The sequence below is a fragment of the Lissotriton helveticus genome, chromosome 4_1 (genome assembly GCF_964261635.1).
Source record: "Lissotriton helveticus chromosome 4_1, aLisHel1.1, whole genome shotgun sequence".
Taxonomy (NCBI): Eukaryota; Metazoa; Chordata; class Amphibia; order Caudata; family Salamandridae; genus Lissotriton; species Lissotriton helveticus.
In genome coordinates, this window is record NC_136063.1 from 1,094,127,504 (window position 1) to 1,094,144,986 (window position 17,483).

A 17,483-nucleotide genomic window follows, 5' to 3' on the forward strand; every position below is an offset into this window, starting at 1 on the left:
GGGGGGAGCGAGACTTGTCTCTAGGTTGCTCCTTAGTAAAGACAGTCACAGTTTTGAAGAGCTGAGGCGTTGTCCTCATGGGTGCGGGTGGACCTTTCAAGATCTCTGCCATGGTGTAGTGAGCCGCTGGTGTTCCGTCGCCTGCTGCCTGGTGTCTACATGGAATAGCCAGGATGTGTTTGCTCTGGGGTAGAATGTTGCATTTCCATGTCCTGTGGCTTTATGCAGTCCAAGAAAAGGTACAAGTCTTCAGGCTCTTAGAAATCTTTGAAGTTTCCATCTTTAGTGATGTGGAAGTGGGCAGGCTAAAAAAGGCCGTACTTGATGTCAATTTGGCACAGTTGGGGCCTCATGGAGAGGAATGCTTTACGGCGATCAGTGGTCTCTCTGGAGAAGTCAGTGGTCTCTCTACAGAAGTCAGTTGCCATACGGATTTCGTGCCTGTCATATGTGAATGGACTTTGGGTGAATGCAGCTTCACCTGTTCGTATCTTAGGAAACAGGTGATGAGGGGGCATTTACGTGTTACAGAATCTTTGCGTGGAGGGCTCTTGTGGTGTGCACACTGTATTTCCAGTGGTGGTTCAAAAGTGATGCCAACCAGGTTCGGGAGAGTGTTTTGGAGGAATGCTCTGGCGTTTGGGGCTTCGATTTTCTCCAGAAACCCGAACAAACAAATGTTATCACTCCTGCTGTGATCTTTCAAGTTGATCAGTTTTCCGAAGGAATAATAGTTCTTGATCTCTGCCATGTATTGACTCCAGGCGTTCCTCCACCACTGTCAGCCTTTGTTCAAGCCCCTCTGCTCTTGTATGATACCCTGCACTGTCTGTTCTTATCGATTTTGCTACTGCCGCTAAAGAGGATATGTTCGTGTCCATGTCTTCTAGCTGTCAGCCGACGGCTGAAATTTCTTGTAAGATGCGGTCTATAGTCTCCCCTTGTGTGGAGATTGGGGTAACCTGGCATGAGCCGCCTGCTGGAGGGGTGGCGCCTTTTGTGGACATGTTGCGTAAGTGTTTGAGCATGTCTGCGAAAAGGAGTTGCTTGGAGGACTCGCTTCTGGGCCTGGTGGTGGACATCCATATCTTTAGTCCCAGGCCGGTGAGCTGGGCCAGCGCAGAGGCACAGAGGCACCGTGGGATCTGTAGCGTCAGGGCTCTAGTGACCCTATTACGAACCGGCAGTGTCTACTCACTGTGGGTGTTCCAGGCGTGGATTCTGTATTCTTGTTTGGACCTTTCCTCCATTAGGGTATCTGTGTAAAGCATTGGGTGCTGGTCGAGGTCCATGCAGAACTTCTTCAGGGTTCCCACCTCGTATCTTCTGTTGTAGTCATCAGGAACTTCCTGTTTTTAGTGGGGAGAGGGGGTTTGGTCTCTCCTCACCGTATGTAAGCTGCTGCCCAATACTTCTTGCTGTACTTGCTCAAGGGCCATACCCTGGGACACTAGTGATCTAGGGGGCAGTGCACCTGGCGGTGTGGGGGCCGATACTGTGAGCGTATCTCTAAGCATGATGTCCTCAAGTATTCCACTGTTGCTCCTTCTTACTTCTTGCTTGAGGAGAATGAGCTAGATGGACAGGGGGGGAGGTCATGGTCGAGACGCTCCCCTTCTTTGAGCATATGCCTTGTGCTGGAGAAGTTTATTGATCCATTTTGTCTCACATAGTTCCTCCTGCTGTGGCTGAGGCAGTAATGGCACCCTGCCAGTGCTGTGAGGTTGGGGCGTAGAAACTTAGGCAGGAGACCTGGTAGGAGTAGGGCGCCTAGCTGCGTAGATGTTTTTGAGGGTTGAGACTCTCCTCGTGCCTTAAGCTCCTCAAAAACCCAACTGTGGTCTGATGTGATTTGCCAAGGCTGGAGGCGGTGTTTGGTTAAGGGCCTAGGCTCTCTCTCTGCCTTAGGTTTAAGACGATCCAGTAAGTCTGCTGGTATTTGGAGCTAACTGCCGCAAAAGGTGGGTTCACCCAAATAAGGGCGGGCCGAGGCTGATATGACTAAGTGCAGGCCTGGTGCTCTCCTGAGCACCTAGTGGAAGTGATAGGTCCGGGAGTTGGGGCATCGAGTTACTCAGAGGCCATGGTGCCCACCTGTGTCACAGCCTGCATTGCTCCGCCAGGGCTATGAACACCGTCAGCATAACTATGAGGAGGATGGCTGCTGCCTTTCCAATTTAGTCAGGCACATCACACTCTTTACAAGTGTAGGCCTTCCAATGCCAGTGGAGCCGGGGATATTATTGGTGATTAGAGAGCGCGAGGGGGGGGGATCCACTTGATACTCTAGGGCCAATGCTGCATGCATAACTCTAGGTCCCATCTCCCTCTCACGTATTTTGGTCTGCGGTTACCCTGGGTTACGCCTCGTCTGCCTCGGGATCCAGCCTATCGATTTCCAGCGCTCCCAGCATCGCGAGAGACATCGATGTTATGCTCTCAGCCACGCATGTGAAGCCACCTACTCCATCTGGAGCTTGTCTCACAACAGAGCTCACAATTCAGGCAGCCATCGTTGTTCGTGGCCAGACCATGCCCCTTTTTGGGGCTATTTTAAAGTTTATAAAAATCCTTAAAGGGGTTTTGTGGTGTTTAACAAACAATGTTTTCCCGCACTCTCTCAAGGGGCCCAGCTGGATGGACTTATCACTAATGGTAAGAGTTACAGCCAGTGTCCTTTTTGCTAATAATTTGTAATACTTTGCAACCAATGTTCTATTTTCTGATAATTTGTAATGCTTTCAAGAAACTCCAGGAGATCTTCCACACTCTTTTGAGCAAGATTGTTACATTCTACTGTGAAAAGGTATAGCAATACATTAGTAGGTAACTTGAAAGTGGAAAAAAGTGAAAGAAAGGAAAGACGCACGTTGATGCACCTAAACTAAATAACTCCCTCCCCAGAATATGATTTCAGCCATTGATTAAAGTATGAGCAAGTCAAGAAAAGTAAGAAATACTTGACACATAGATATGCAAGTATTTAGAAATTTAGCAAAAACATGGACAGACCTCTGGAACTGGCAATTACTAACCATTTGTGTAAATAGGGAAAGATCTGTATTCTCTTTTTCTGTATTATTCTTGTAAAACACCTGGGTGGATGCTGGAATAAAATGAAGGATTTGATTATTTGAGAAATTTGATTGGGTGGTGTTTGAGGTAATCTCTGGCAAAAGTAATCTATAGGTAATATTAATAAAAGCTGCTTTGGATGTACCAGGTCTGAATAATATCTGCATTCAATCACCATCAATTCCGCAGGTTAAAAAGGTGATTGATATGAAAACGAAGGAGCCAGATTTATTATTCCCACGCCGTTGACATGTCAAAAAGATTAGCGATTGCATTGAATTCTGAAATCTGTGATGCACAGCAGGTCTCAATCAAATAAATACAACTTCAATATTAGTTTGTATCTAGAACGTAAATGCTATCAGCTACGAAATTACTGGATTAATGTAATTTGGTCTGGCAATTTGAATTGCTTCTTTTAATTTAGTGACCTTTTAAGCATCCCAGATTCTTAAAATACAGCTTTTGGGGCTTCATAAGATCCGTTTTAGAGTCTGTAGGACAGCTATGCACACTGCCTAATGACTTTACATTAGGGCAATCTGAATTTTAAAAAAGAAACTCACACAATGTGTGGTGAATTGAAGTGGAACGTAAGCTAATGTTGTGTCCATTTGTCGGTCAATAAATCAGCTGATCTCTATATCCTATGAGAAGAGGTCCTCTGGCAGACAGTCTGTGCAGTAGCCCAAAGAACATTTTGGAAGAGTGCAAACAGAATGCCTTTAAATTGGACTGGACTGATTGGTGGTGCCTGGAGGAAAAAAGCAATACTCACTGGCGACGAAGATATCTGTGGTCATCTTAGATTTTAGCGATACAAAAGGGGATGATGGACGGAGCGTTTGAGCAAATCAAACACTCACCCCCAGTCAACTGATCTGGGTTTAATCCATCACCATTCTTTAGCTCACTTGGCCACCCCAGTTCAGACATGGCCATATGCAAATCAGTCTGACCCTGTGCCTCATGGGAACAGTCCAGCCCGAACTGCCAATCCATGTCTTCCCTGGACCGTAAATAAGCATCCTGGGACCGGTTTCGGATTTATAATCCTCATCAGCCAGGCTATCTTGAATCCAGTGGCCAAGTGAGCAAGGGAATCACGTTTGAGCATACCCTGCCACACTTAGGGCGAACAAAGCGATACAAAAGGGGATGATGGACGGAGCGTTTGAGCAAATCAAACGCTTACCCCCAGTCAACTGATCTGGGTTTAATCCATCACCATTCTTTAGCTCACTCAGCCACCCCAGTTCAGACATGGCCATATGCAAATCAGTCTGACCCTGTGCCTCATGGGAACAGTCCAGCCCGAACTGCCAAGCCATGTCTTCCCTGGACCGGAAACAAGCATCCTGGGACCGGTTTCGGATTCATAATCCTCATCAGCCAGGCTATCTTGAATCCAGTGGCCAAGTGAGCAAGGGACTCACGTCTGAGCATACCCTGCCACACTTAGGTCGAACAAAGCGATACAAAAGGGGATGATGGACGGAGCGTTTGAGCAAATCAAACACTCACCCCCAGTCAACTGATCTGGGTTTAATCCATCACCATTCTTTAGCTCACTTGGCCACCCCAGTTCAGACATGGCCATATGCAAATCAGTCCGACTCTGTGCCTCATGGGAACAGTCCAGCCCGAACTGCCAAGCCATGTCTTCCCTGGACCGGAAACAAGCATCCTGGGACCGGTTTCGGATTCATAATCCTCATCAGCCAGGCTATCTTGAATCCAGTGGCCAAGTGAGCAAGGGACTCACGTCTGAGCATACCCTGCCACACTTAGGGCGAACAAAGCGATACAAACGGGGATGATGGACGGAGCGTTTGAGCAAATCAAACACTCACCCCCAGTCAACTGATCTGGGTTTAATCAATCACCATTCTTTAGCTCACTCGGCCACCCCAGTTCAGACATGGCCATATGCAAATCAGTCTGACCCTGTGCCTCATGGGAACAGTCCAGCCCGAACTGCCAAGCCATGTCTACCCTGGACCGGAAACAAGCATCCTGGGACCGGTTTCGGATTCATAATCCTCATCAGCCAGGCTATCTTGAATCCAGTGGCCAAGTGAGCAAGGGACTCACGTCTGAGCAGATCCTTGTACTGGGGTGAATGTATGACATTGTTCTACATTCTGTCCATCAACTGTGTTTTTTGCAATTTTCACCCCGAGTGGGCTGGGTATGCTCAGACGTGAGTCCCAGGCTCTCCACACCACTGGAGTCAAGCTATCCAAGCTGATGAAGGCTGATAGCCAGAAACCGGTCCTTGGATGCTTGATTCCGGTCTGGGAAAGACATGGCTTGGTAGTTCGGACTGGACTGTTCCCATGAGGCACAGGGTCAGAGCTGATTTGCATATAGCCAGTGTCTAACCCAGGGTGGTGTGGAGTGCAAAAAAACGATGGATTTAGGCCCAGATCCTTGTACTGGGGTGAATGTATGACATTGTTCTACATTCTGTCCATCAACTGTGTTTTTTGCAATTTTCATCCCGAGTGGGCTGGGTATGCTCAGACGTGAGTCCCAGGCTCTCCACACCACTGGAGTCAAGCTATCCAGGCTGATGAAGGCTGATAGCCAGAAACCGGTCCTTGGATGCTTGATTCCTGTCTGGGAAAGACATGGCTTGGTAGTTCAGACTGGACTGTTCCCATGAGGCACAGGGTCAGAGCTGATTTGCATATAGCCAGTGTCTAACCCAGGGTGGTGTGGAGTGCAAAAAAAACGATGGATTTAGGCCCAGATCCTTGTACTGGGGTGAATGTATGACATTGTTCTACATTCTGTCCATCAACTGTGTTTTTTGCAATTTTCACCCCGAGTGGGCTGGGTATGCTCAGACGTGAGTCCCAGGCTCTCCACACCACTGGAGTCAAGCTATCCAAGCTGATGAAGGCTGATAGCCAGAAACCGGTCCTTGGATGCTTGATTCCGGTCTGGGAAAGACATGGCTTGGTAGTTCGGACTGGACTGTTCCCATGAGGCACAGGGTCAGAGCTGATTTGCATATAGCCAGTGTCTAACCCAGGGTGGTGTGGAGTGCAAAAAAACGATGGATTTAGGCCCAGATCCTTGTACTGGGGTGAATGTATGACATTGTTCTACATTCTGTCCATCAACTGTTTTTTTTGCAATTTTCATCCTAAATGGGCTGGGTATGCTCAGACGTGAGTCCCAGGCTCTCCACACCACTGGAGTCAAGCTATCCAGGCTGATGAAGGCTGATAGCCAGAAACCGGTCCTTGGATACTTGATTCCGGTCTGGGAAAGACATGGCTTGGTAGTTCGGACTGGACTTTTCCCATGAGGCACAGGGTCAGAGCTGATTTGCATATAAGCCAGTGTCTAACCCAGGGTGGTGTGGAGTGCAAAAAAATGATGGATTTAGGCCCAGATCCATGTACTGGGGTGAATGTATGACATTGTTCTACATTCTGTCCATCACCTGTGTTTTTTGCATCTTAGATTTTAGCTCACACAGGACTTTCACATAATATTTGTAATGCTAGGCCCAGGAACAATATTGTAGTGTAGTAAAAGTGTAACTGAGGGCCAAAGAAAATTCTTTTGGAATTGGCTTGGGTTCAAAACCAAACATATGTTTGTTCCCCCTTTTCCCCCAAATCTTTTCTATTGGTATTTTTTATGCATGTTCCATCATAACTTACCTTATATACAGACTACAAGTATGTGCTTATCATAAGACATCTTAGCACAACACATTACATTTTTCATCTATCCCCCAGAATCAGCTAAAGGTTTCCTGTGAAAGTCTTAAACTCATCCCCTAGGCAGTCCCAGAGTATAAGATGCCCAGTGATCCAGATCTTTTTTTCTATGCCATGTTTCAGATGAGTGCCAATATCATTGACTTTACTACCCTTTTACATATATCCTAGAGGACAGTCAGTTGAATAAATGGTGCTCCTGTAATCATGAAGGCCATGCTATCTCTCCGTAGTGGTAACTAAAAAACATTGAATTAGGGTTCACATGTTCATAAGATCATCTTTGGCCGCAATGAGTGGGGGATGATTTTCTATTGACTTTTCCCAAGTCACTGTCTGGATTTTGGCCTTCAGAGCCTTGCTAGAGTTATCTTTTCCATCACTATCAGTTGAGATATTAATGTCTAGGGTCTGGCTTGAGCACTATCACACACTTAGGGGTGTAAGCCCAGCATTCTGATTTCTGATTAGGCTGATATGGAATATCCTATCATTATTTTTACACCTGCCGTCATCTCTTTCTAGTACCCTTACCCTACAATCTGTGAGAAGGAACACTAAATGTGGATTGCAGAACCACAGGACCAGGATTCCTTCCAGAATTTGTGTGATGCATCTGGATATAAGTGACTATTTCTATCTGGGCGTCATGTACCAGATTGCCATCGCTTTAAGTGATGATTCCATGTGCACGGTTGACTTGTTACTTTTCACCACATCTTTCCACAGTGACACCCAAGCTTCCTCTGGGAAGACTTTGTCTGAGGCTTTTTCCCAATTCAACATGTATTTCCACTTTTTAGTTGAGTTAGGGGTTACAGGTATTGTATGCAGAGTAGATATTACACTTTAGTGCTTGTGAACCCCCTTAGTGCTATCTAAAAGGCTATTTTTGTCTCATTGGTAGTTTCTAAACCTTTCTTCTGGACAGTTTTAACTCTTCTTGCAATGCCAAAAGAAAGTTTAAATCCTTCTCAAACAGGTCTTATAGCATTCTGCATTACCCATCTGGCCACAAATGGTTGCCCTTCCATTGTAGAACCAGTAAAAAGTCAGGGATGTACTGGGTAGGAATGTATGGGAGGTATGTTGGGAGTGGTTTAGGTGTTGCTTTGCATCAAAGTTTACAGAACTGTGTTAGTAATATGGATATAGAAGCCTTCAAGGTCTTTTACGTTTAATTAGCTATATTATATCCCAGAAGGGTCTCCCACCTCTTGCATGATCTGAATGCAGCCAGTATATGTTGAAGTGTATCTGAAATCACCATTCTACAAGAATAAGCAATAAGGCTGGCCTGATTGGTAAATCAGAAAACTACAGGCCATTTCCTGTCAGTGAGCTTTTGAGAGGTTCCCTCACAGCCTATTCAGTGTACCTTGTCTAAGAAGATTGGTAAGGCTTGAACTATATAAAGGAGGACAGGGAGTAAGACCACTTTTACAGCTGGTACCCTCTCGAGCCACAAGATGCATTTGTCCTTCCATCACAGAGCTTAGATAGTTTCGATGTGATATGCTCTTCAAGGTATTTAATCAATTCACCCACCAGCATAAATGTGGTCTACCTTGATAGTTGTTCATTTGCCTCTCCTTTTATATTATTCAGGACAAGCAAGGATTTTAATAAATGAATGTTGTACCCGGACCTGTTCCTGAAATTCTGCAATACACTTAAGAGGGCTGGTAGTGATGTGTTAAGCTATGCCATGCCATGCCTAGCTAGTTCCCCTTTGAAAAGCACTTTGTCTGGTCGACTGGCACTTCAAAATCACCTTGGATCCAGTTGAAGGAAAATGACCCCGGGCTGCTGCACAAGGTTTTTCTGCTACCTATTCAAGGAAAATTGGACACGGTTTTTAGTTCCTGTCTTCAATATCTCCTTTCTGGAATTCCTTCCTGAACTAGAGGAGCTAATTAACTAAAAACTATCTTTTTTTTCCACACAAACTAGTAATCAAATGGTTTAATTATCTTTATGAGCCTGTTATTCTTGATTGATATAGACTAACACTGGGGAAAGGAACAAGGTACTCTTATTTCCTCGCTCCCCTCTTGATATTCAACAATAAAGTATTTATGAAACACTTCAAAGACTGACACTATAAAAACACACCATGAAAGGATTCCACAGTAGTTTAGAAAAATCACGTCATTTACAATAAATAAAACAAGACCTGAGATATTTGATTTTAGTAAAAAATAGCACCAAAAGGCATAAAACATCAACTGTGGACATCTGCTTACGCCTGACCAGGACAAAGTCACAAGTTCAGGCTGGCCATGATGGAGTGAAGGCTGGCTACAGGAACCCAGTTAGGCCCACTGAACAGAGTTAATGAAATCCTGGTTTACGGAGCATTGCGAGGAATCTTGTCAAAGATTGGTCGTGCAGCTGAAGCAATGTGTTGGTTCTGAGATGCCATCAGGCTGAGATGCAGAGTCCAGCATCATCGTCAAGGATCCCGTCAATGAGTGTATGTGATGTAAAGTTTGACGTTGAGGTTGCTTCGCGTAGTCGAGGCAATGCGTCAGTTCCCAGGATCTGCGAGGCTGCAATGCGGAGTCTGACCTTGTCCTCAATGCTGCCGTCAATGAGAGATGCTAGGGCCTGCACAAGGATGCATTGCACAGCGGCGGTACCGATGCTGGAACGGGCTGAGATGTCAGTCTTTGAAGTGGTTCAGATCCATGAAGTAACGTTGATGCTATGGTTCTGCTTGAGGTGGCTCCTACCCAGCAGAGGAGATACCTCAGTTCCACTAGATACGCAGAGGTTGGCAGATCACCTTAGACCTGCTTCCAACGGTCCTGCACTGGGGTGGCACCACTTGGCATGGTAGACTCATAGATGGTAGAGTCCAGGTGCAGCTGCAAGGTTGTTGGAAGTCTGTTTTGTCCCTGAGCTTCACATCAGGAGGCCAACCAACAGTCCTTGGAGTCACTCTGGGTTCTGGGTTCTGGGTTCAAGAGATGGAGGTCCAGTCCTTCTCACCCAGGCAAGAGGGCATGAGGCAGCAGGTCAGCACAGCAATGCAGCAGCACCAATTCAACAGGGCAGCAGTCCAGTAGAATGACTGTCCTTTCAGCCTCACAGCAGTCCTTCTTCCCCGCAGAGTATATACAGGTCCAGAAGTGTACTGAAGAGGTGGTGTCTGAAATCTACTATTTATTACCATTTGTGTGTTTAAAGTGGGAGAGAAGCTTCTAGAAGTTTCCCTTTGAAGACCACAAGCCTCCTGGATCCCATGTACTGGCTCTAGACCAACTGCAAGAAGTATGCAGCTCTTTGTGAGGAGGCAGGACACAGCCTATTCAAGTGTGAGTGGGGATGTGCCCAGCTCTTCCCTCCCATCATGTCAGTGATGGCCTATCCAGGCACACTTAAGCTCTCTATAGTGTGTAGCTGGCTAGTAGGAATACACAAAGCTCAACTGTAAGCAACAGCCCAGTCATGTGGCCCAGGTACAAGCTACAGGTTGTAAATGGCTAAGGGAGGAAAAGGGCAAGTTTCTGAAAGTGACATTTTCAAAATTGTCATTTGAAATCTGAATGCACAATAGGTTAGGATTTTTCATTACTATTCCAAAGACACCAAACATGAACTGCTGACCAGCTCCAATTTAGGAATCACTGTTTATTACCTTCAATAAGGTAACTCCAATGTTATTCTATGGGAGATGTATGCTGTGCAGTAAAGAAAAACAAATTCAAGAATTGTTTACTACCAGGACAGGTAACACTTAAAAGTACATGTCCCACTGTTTAAGTACACTGTACCTTGCCCTCTGGGATGTCAAAGGCCTGCACTAGGATGACGTATATGTATTAAAAAATAATTTTGGGCCTGTGATGGGCTACTTATTTCTGGATATCAGAGAGCAGGAATTCTGGGACACAATTAAAGAGATGGTGAGGGGTAAGGACCCTGGGCTAGATGGCCCTCCCATGGAATTTAATGCAATGTATGCCTCCGATCTCATTCCTAAATTAGTACTCTGTTTAAGGACTACTTTGCATGAGATTGCTACCTTCCTCAATGCATGAGGCCCCAATTGTCCTTGTAAGAGAGACAAAGACCCACTTCTCTTGGACTCGTATCGCCCCACCTTTCGATGCTTAACGCTGACTATAAGATTATGACTAAGATAGTTGAGAACTAGTTTTTGTCATCTATGTGCCCTCTTGTCCAACCTGACCAAAGAGGCTTTATCCTTACTTGCAGCACCATACCTAAGATCCATCAGTTGCTTCTCACCCTGGATCAGCAGGAGCATCTCCCATAGACTCCCTAGTCATGTCCATAGATATCAGGAAAGAATGTGACTTGCTCTGGTGAGAGTTCTTCTATGTCACCTTACTTAGCATAGATTGCACATTGCCCTTCATTAAAAGACTCCTCTACATGAGCCCTCTGGCTCAGGTTTGTACTGTCCTGGTGATCTTGAAGACATGTGCAGTGGAGCGGGGCAACAGAGAAGGATGCCTAGTTCCTCCATTATAATTTGCCCCGGCTCTGGACCCATTTGCTAGGAGGATAGAGCAGGGGGTCCTCTATTGGGGCTCATCCCTTTCTGCCGATTGCCTCTAATTTTCTTTCTAGGCAGATGACATGCTCCTGTACATGAGTGGTGAGGATTCAGACCTGGGAGGGGAAGTGATTGCACTGACAGAGTTTGCTCGCTACTAGGGGTTAGAGGGGAACTGGAGTAAATCCTGTGTTTAGCCTCTCCGAGAAGGTCACATAGAAAGCCGGCCCAAACCTCCTGCCCCGAGGGTAGGCGACCATTCGCTATTGGGGGGGTTGCCATATATATCGTACAGTGGATCTTCTCCATGAGGCCAATTTGTGCTGTGCTATAGCTGCCTTGAGATGTTCGGTGGCTTTTTGGACCCCCATCCCCTATCAGTGAGTGGCAGAGTAGCGAATTGTAGTATTTCCCTGCCATCTCTGCATCTTTGTGGCCCTCTCAATAGAGATCCATGGAATTTCTTCAGAGAATTTGACAATATCATGCTAATATTGTATTGGGGATGCTACGTGGAGCAGAAGACACTGCGCTTGCCAGTGGAGGAGGATAGACTGGCAGCTCCAGATTCTGACTTTACTACTTAGCAGCACAGCTACAGTGGGTTAACCAATGAGGTATGCCCTGTGGGATGTTGTGTGAATGGCCTACCATCCAAGGATCTCTTAACCAGTAACTTCCTGAAACCTAGACCAATATCCCAGTTCTGCAATACGCATATACTAATAAGATTTGTTTGGGCTAGGGCACAACAACAAACACCCACTAAATTGCCCTTGTACTCCGAATTGCCATTTTTGGTTACCCAAATCTTGGGCCGGCTGGTCGGGACTTCACAACTGGATGGAACTGAAGATCACTATCTTGGGCAATATATTTGTGGGTGTTGAGTTTTGTCCCTTCACGGACTTGCAAAAAATATACAACCTCCCAGTTTTTTACTTCACAGATCTCTGCTGCACAGAGAGCAAGTGGTGTGGTCACTGCACTGCAGAACCGCCAGAGCACGGTTGCCTACATTATATCTTTCTAATAACTGTCAGACGAAAGCGCTCACCTTGCTCTACAGAGCACTATTGAAGGGAGACAGCACTGGGAGGAAACTTGGCGACGTCACTGACTGACCAAATTTGGAGGCGGGTGCTGGAACACACCCCAAAGTATAAAAGAATGCCTGCTTCAAGCTCATTCAGTTCTATTAACTTCATAGGGCATACCTCACTCGGCACCTTCATGCTATGTTCCCCGGCGCAACATCAGTGGGTCCTTGTTATCTATAGGGGGATGCAGACGTTTTTCACATGGTCTGGTCTTGCCCATCGTTGACACCGTATTGGTCCACAGCTCTCCAGGTGGCTTGCTGTGCCACTGAACAGAACTTTGAGCTCACTCCTCAACTGTGTTTAATGGGCCTCCATGCCAATAATGTGGGCAGTAAGGCGACAGACAGATTCATGGACTTGGCACTCATTCTTGCTCACAGACAACTGACAATGAGTTGAAGTTCGCCCCAAGGTCCTGGCGCATATATGTGGGGATTGGAGTAAGTGAAATGGGCGGACTGTGAGAGGGAGGCGAGATGAAGGGAAGAGAGCAGAGGAGTACGCAAGATCCCAATCTTGCCCAAATTTGGGATGCTATACTGGTGGCTTGCCCCAGACTGGGCCTAGATGGGTGGATTGTAGAGCAGGAACCACTGTATAGGAGCTCTTCTCCTTCCCCTGACTTGCGAGGAACGGTTTCAGCCCTACAGACCAGCCCTTAAACAGTTTGGACTGTGATGGCCTGATAGGATGTGGGCATCTGGCCGATGTTAAATGCATAGATGGATACTAGCAGTGATTGCAGGAGGACCTGGGGCAGTACAGGTGGTTTACTCCCGTGACTGGGCCTCAAGTACATTTGCTCAGTTGCTGCCCTTTACCAGATGCATGATTGCTTGTTAAATGTTATACTGTATGTCCTGCTACCTTGATGAATACCAATGTTCCTGAGTATTCTCTTTGCCTTTTCTTAGTTTATGATGGTTTGATTAAATGCAATTAATACAAAGAAATTAAGGGGCTTGGAAAAAGGTTTATGTTGCCAGGTCAAAATAGCAGTTAAAAACTGCACACACAGGCTGCATTGGCATGCCCGAGACATGTTTAAATGGCTACTTAGATGGTTGGCACAAACAGTCCTGTAGGTCCACTAGTAGCATTTAATTTACAAGCCCTAGGCACATGAAGTGCTATGCTATCAGGAACTTACAAGTAAATTAAATATGCCAATTGGAGATGAGCCTTTGTTATCATGTTTTAAGGAGTGAGCATGTACACGTTAGCACTGGTTAGCAGTGGCAAAGTGTAAAAAGTCCTATGACCAGTAAAAGCAAGATCAGCAAAAAAGGAGGAACGAAAAAGATTTGGGGGAAGACCACCCCTAAGGCTAACAGGTCTAATACATGTCTGCTGGACTAGCCTGCTTTAAAAGCCAGGGTGATGAAAAGCTGAAAAGGACCTGGACCACAGCAAGAAGTTTACCCAGTAAACCTGAACAAGAATAACTAAGGGCCTCATTAGGATGGCGGACGGACCTGCGTCCGTCCGCCACCCCCGAGGAAGAGGGACCATCCGCATGGGCAGCGGCGGTCCCTCCATGCAAATTAGGATGTGACCGCCACCCTGGCGGTCACATCCTGGATCTTTAACCTTGCGGCGGGTGCTGCTTGAAAAACCGCCGCGGAAAAGCATGTTTACTCATGCTTCCTAATTTGGCTGACGGTGTCTTGCAGACACCGCCACCAAATGGCCCCGCAAAACCCGCGGATCAGCGGCGGACGGACCTGCCGTCCACCGCTGGTCCCATCACATTCCACCGCCATCCTAATCTGGCGGTGGGTGTTTGATGTGGCCGCGGCGGTGAATCCGCATCCTCCGGGCCGGCGGTGGCTTCCGCCGGCCCGGAGGATGCGGATTCAACGCCATCCTAATGAGGCCCTAAGTTAGGCAGAACCATACATGAGTAACTGCACCAAAGTAAGGTTTTGTTTCAAATCCTTTTAAAATTTTTGAGTATCAAGCGATGAACCAAAATGAAATGCCTCTTCAAACTAGTATTGCACCATTAATTCCAGCAAGACCTTGCCTAATTAACGTTTTACCATAGTTCTGCTGACCACTCAAATTCTTAAACCCATGACTTTCATCCTTTTGAACAAGGAGCGTCCGCTCCACTCCCATCCGCCATCTGCCTCAAGAGACATCCACTAGAAATGCCGCAGTATCTCATCTTTCCATTTGAATGTCAATCTATTGAAGTCAGATATTTGGCCACTTTGGGCTGGAGCTACAGCCAACTGCAATATAAAAGGTAAGACTCCACCTGTCTACTAAAGGCTACTATCCAGAGACTATGTTATATTTGGGGTTTTTCTCCCATGCTCCATTAATCAACCGTATTCCATTCTTTTTGGACATTTTCCCTTTGTAACTGTTCAACCTATAAACCAGTCTGCTAGTTTCCTTATTTTTGATTAAGTTTAGTTTTTAAGTAAGTGTAGTATGGACCAATACACTATTTATTTCTCAACAGATTAGTTCTGTGGCTGTGCAGTTACACATTTTCCACAATGATGGTCTTGCAATACTGACCAAAGATGAACCAAGAAAATCTAAGAAAAAAACTGTTCACCTCCATGCAGTGGACAAACAGGCCTTCCAAGCAAGTCCAATTTCTCAGAATATGTGTTTTAGGTTTTTGTGGAATTGTAATTTCCATTGCTAATACCATTACAAGGATTACCTCTCTCTTTTCAAATTATCCATTTTACCTTTCCATCCACATAGTTTTTTCTATGGTGATTGTCAGAAGGTCAATCAAGAAGTCAGATGATCTGTCACTTTCAAACAGGAGTTCAGCTTGGTCATTGGTAACATTGGGGAAGGGGGCTTCATATAGCCCAACAATCGCGCTGGCATGTTGTGGTAAAATACACTATCTTAAAAAGCAGGGCATGAGGGGCTTAAGGGCAGTAAGAAGGGAGAGTTGGTTGTTGGTTGTTAAGGTTACTAAAAACACAATTTATTGTGAAATAACGAACTGTTTTAGGAACTTCAAAGCAGAGAGGAGAGAAAGAGAGACAGTGTGTGTATATTTTTGTCTGTGTGTGCTTGTACACATCCTAGGTGAAATCCAACCGAAACCTCACCATAGCCAACTGAAAGCACCTGTACCCAACTATTTACTAGTCAACACATTTACTAGGGAGGAGTGTAACACTCAAATCACTCCCCTTAAAGCGACAACCCCTGCCTTCCGATATATAAAAAGTGGTCTAGTGTCATCAGAACTTTTGTAGCTTTCCAGCAATGCTTAAGTTCTACATCATGCATCTTGCTGTTAACTTGATGCTGGTATACCTGAGTGCCAAATTTGACCTTTTCCTGCCTGAGGTAACCAACGATAGAAAACTGTCAAAGACACTCACATGTACTTTAATTTAATCCGAATTTGCACTGAAAGTATCTGTTGAAATGTGAATGACATCAGAAATAGGTTCAAGTATCTTCAGTGAAGAATTTGAATGACAAAATCCTCCCCTGCAAGTATCATTGACCCTCCCAACTCCCCTGCTCAAACTCAATCACAAATGAAACTGATCTCTTCTTATGAGAGGCAAAAGTCGATATGCAACAAACAAATTCACTACATATCATCTAGCCCATACGCCACCCAAATTCTTGGTCAGAATCTGTAGTACTGGCTCTGATGACTGTTCTTTGGCACTTAAATGCACTAATTTTAGACCGTGCAATTTAACACCTAACCATCAAATTTCCCTTGAAATGGACCGCCACTACCAGTGAAGAAACAATTTATTATATATTGCTGTGTGCCAATACAGCTTGGAGTAGAAAATTATCGATATGTATTTCCATTTTCTGCAAATCTAATCGAAGGCTTTACCTTTACACACACAATCCCATAAGGTAGCAGAAGAATTGATGATTTTCAACATTTGGCCAGATTTGGGTCATTTAGGGTTGCCAAAGTCTGCTATTTAGGGGAAACAGTATTTACAATGAGATTTTTACATCGCAGTGCCTTTACAACACAAGTTTTTACTGCGTATAGGCATTAACTACGCATTTAAGGTAAGTATGGGGGCTTGGGGGTCTCCCCCCTAAAAGATAAAAATGTAAATATATATATATATATATATATATATATATATATATATATATACAAACAGCAAGTCCCAGATAACACGCTGCTCGAGCACCACAGAGACACTGACTCCAAAGATCCGTGCTTTTATCCATTTTTATGGATTCTGACATAGCGGTATGATGCGTTTCGGCCACTCTGGTTGGCCTTGCTCACATAATAATGATATATATATATATACATACATACATACATATATATTTATATTTAAACTTACCTTACTTAGACTAATAATGAGTGGTAATGGCATGTAAGGTAAAAGCATAAGTGTGGAAAAAAAATATTTGGGGTAAAAAATGTCTTGTATAGACATGCAATGATTTTACCTGCATTGTTCCATCACACAACCCTATATAGTTATGAGTTGGCACTTCAGACAGCTCAGTTACTACCAAAGAGCAGTAAATGCAGACATGTATAAACCTGCATTACATTTTTGGTCTATCAGTGTACAGTGTCCTTGCCCTCTGGACCGAAGACACAATGGCTTCACAATCTGCTCAATTAATGCATGAAGCGTACAACTCCACATCCCTTGTGCCATCCTACTGACGGTGTAATTTAGGTCTGGAACCGTAATTTAAGTTAGTGTCTGCTTCTACTCTTTCCTACTCCACTCATCTAAAAAAGGAGACCAGTTCAGGTGTGGGGAGTCCCTGAAAAGGTTTCGGGAAGGATAGAAAAACATTTGATGAAGTGGATCAACCAGAGAAAAAAAATCAGGCCATCCAAGCAGCAAATAGTCAAGAATAAAGTGCAAAGTGCTTGACAAAGTTCAAAATAAATGAAGTAAATACTGCTCCATCACTCAGTGGTACATAATGGAAAGCTGGAACTACTAATCACAGTTTGTATTTCACGTGTATGTCTCTCTCCTGTTCTGCTCTTCCAAAGTACCAGAACAGGGAGGTCATGGATCTGACAACCAA

General features: G+C 45.1%; 1 protein-coding gene across 1 annotated transcript in view; it reads right to left on the bottom strand.

Moving 5' to 3' along the window:
- The window catches only part of GABBR2 (gamma-aminobutyric acid type B receptor subunit 2), a 1,581,022-nt gene that overhangs the window by 1,109,577 nt on the left and 453,962 nt on the right, over positions 1-17,483 (bottom strand). The window lies entirely within an intron of this gene.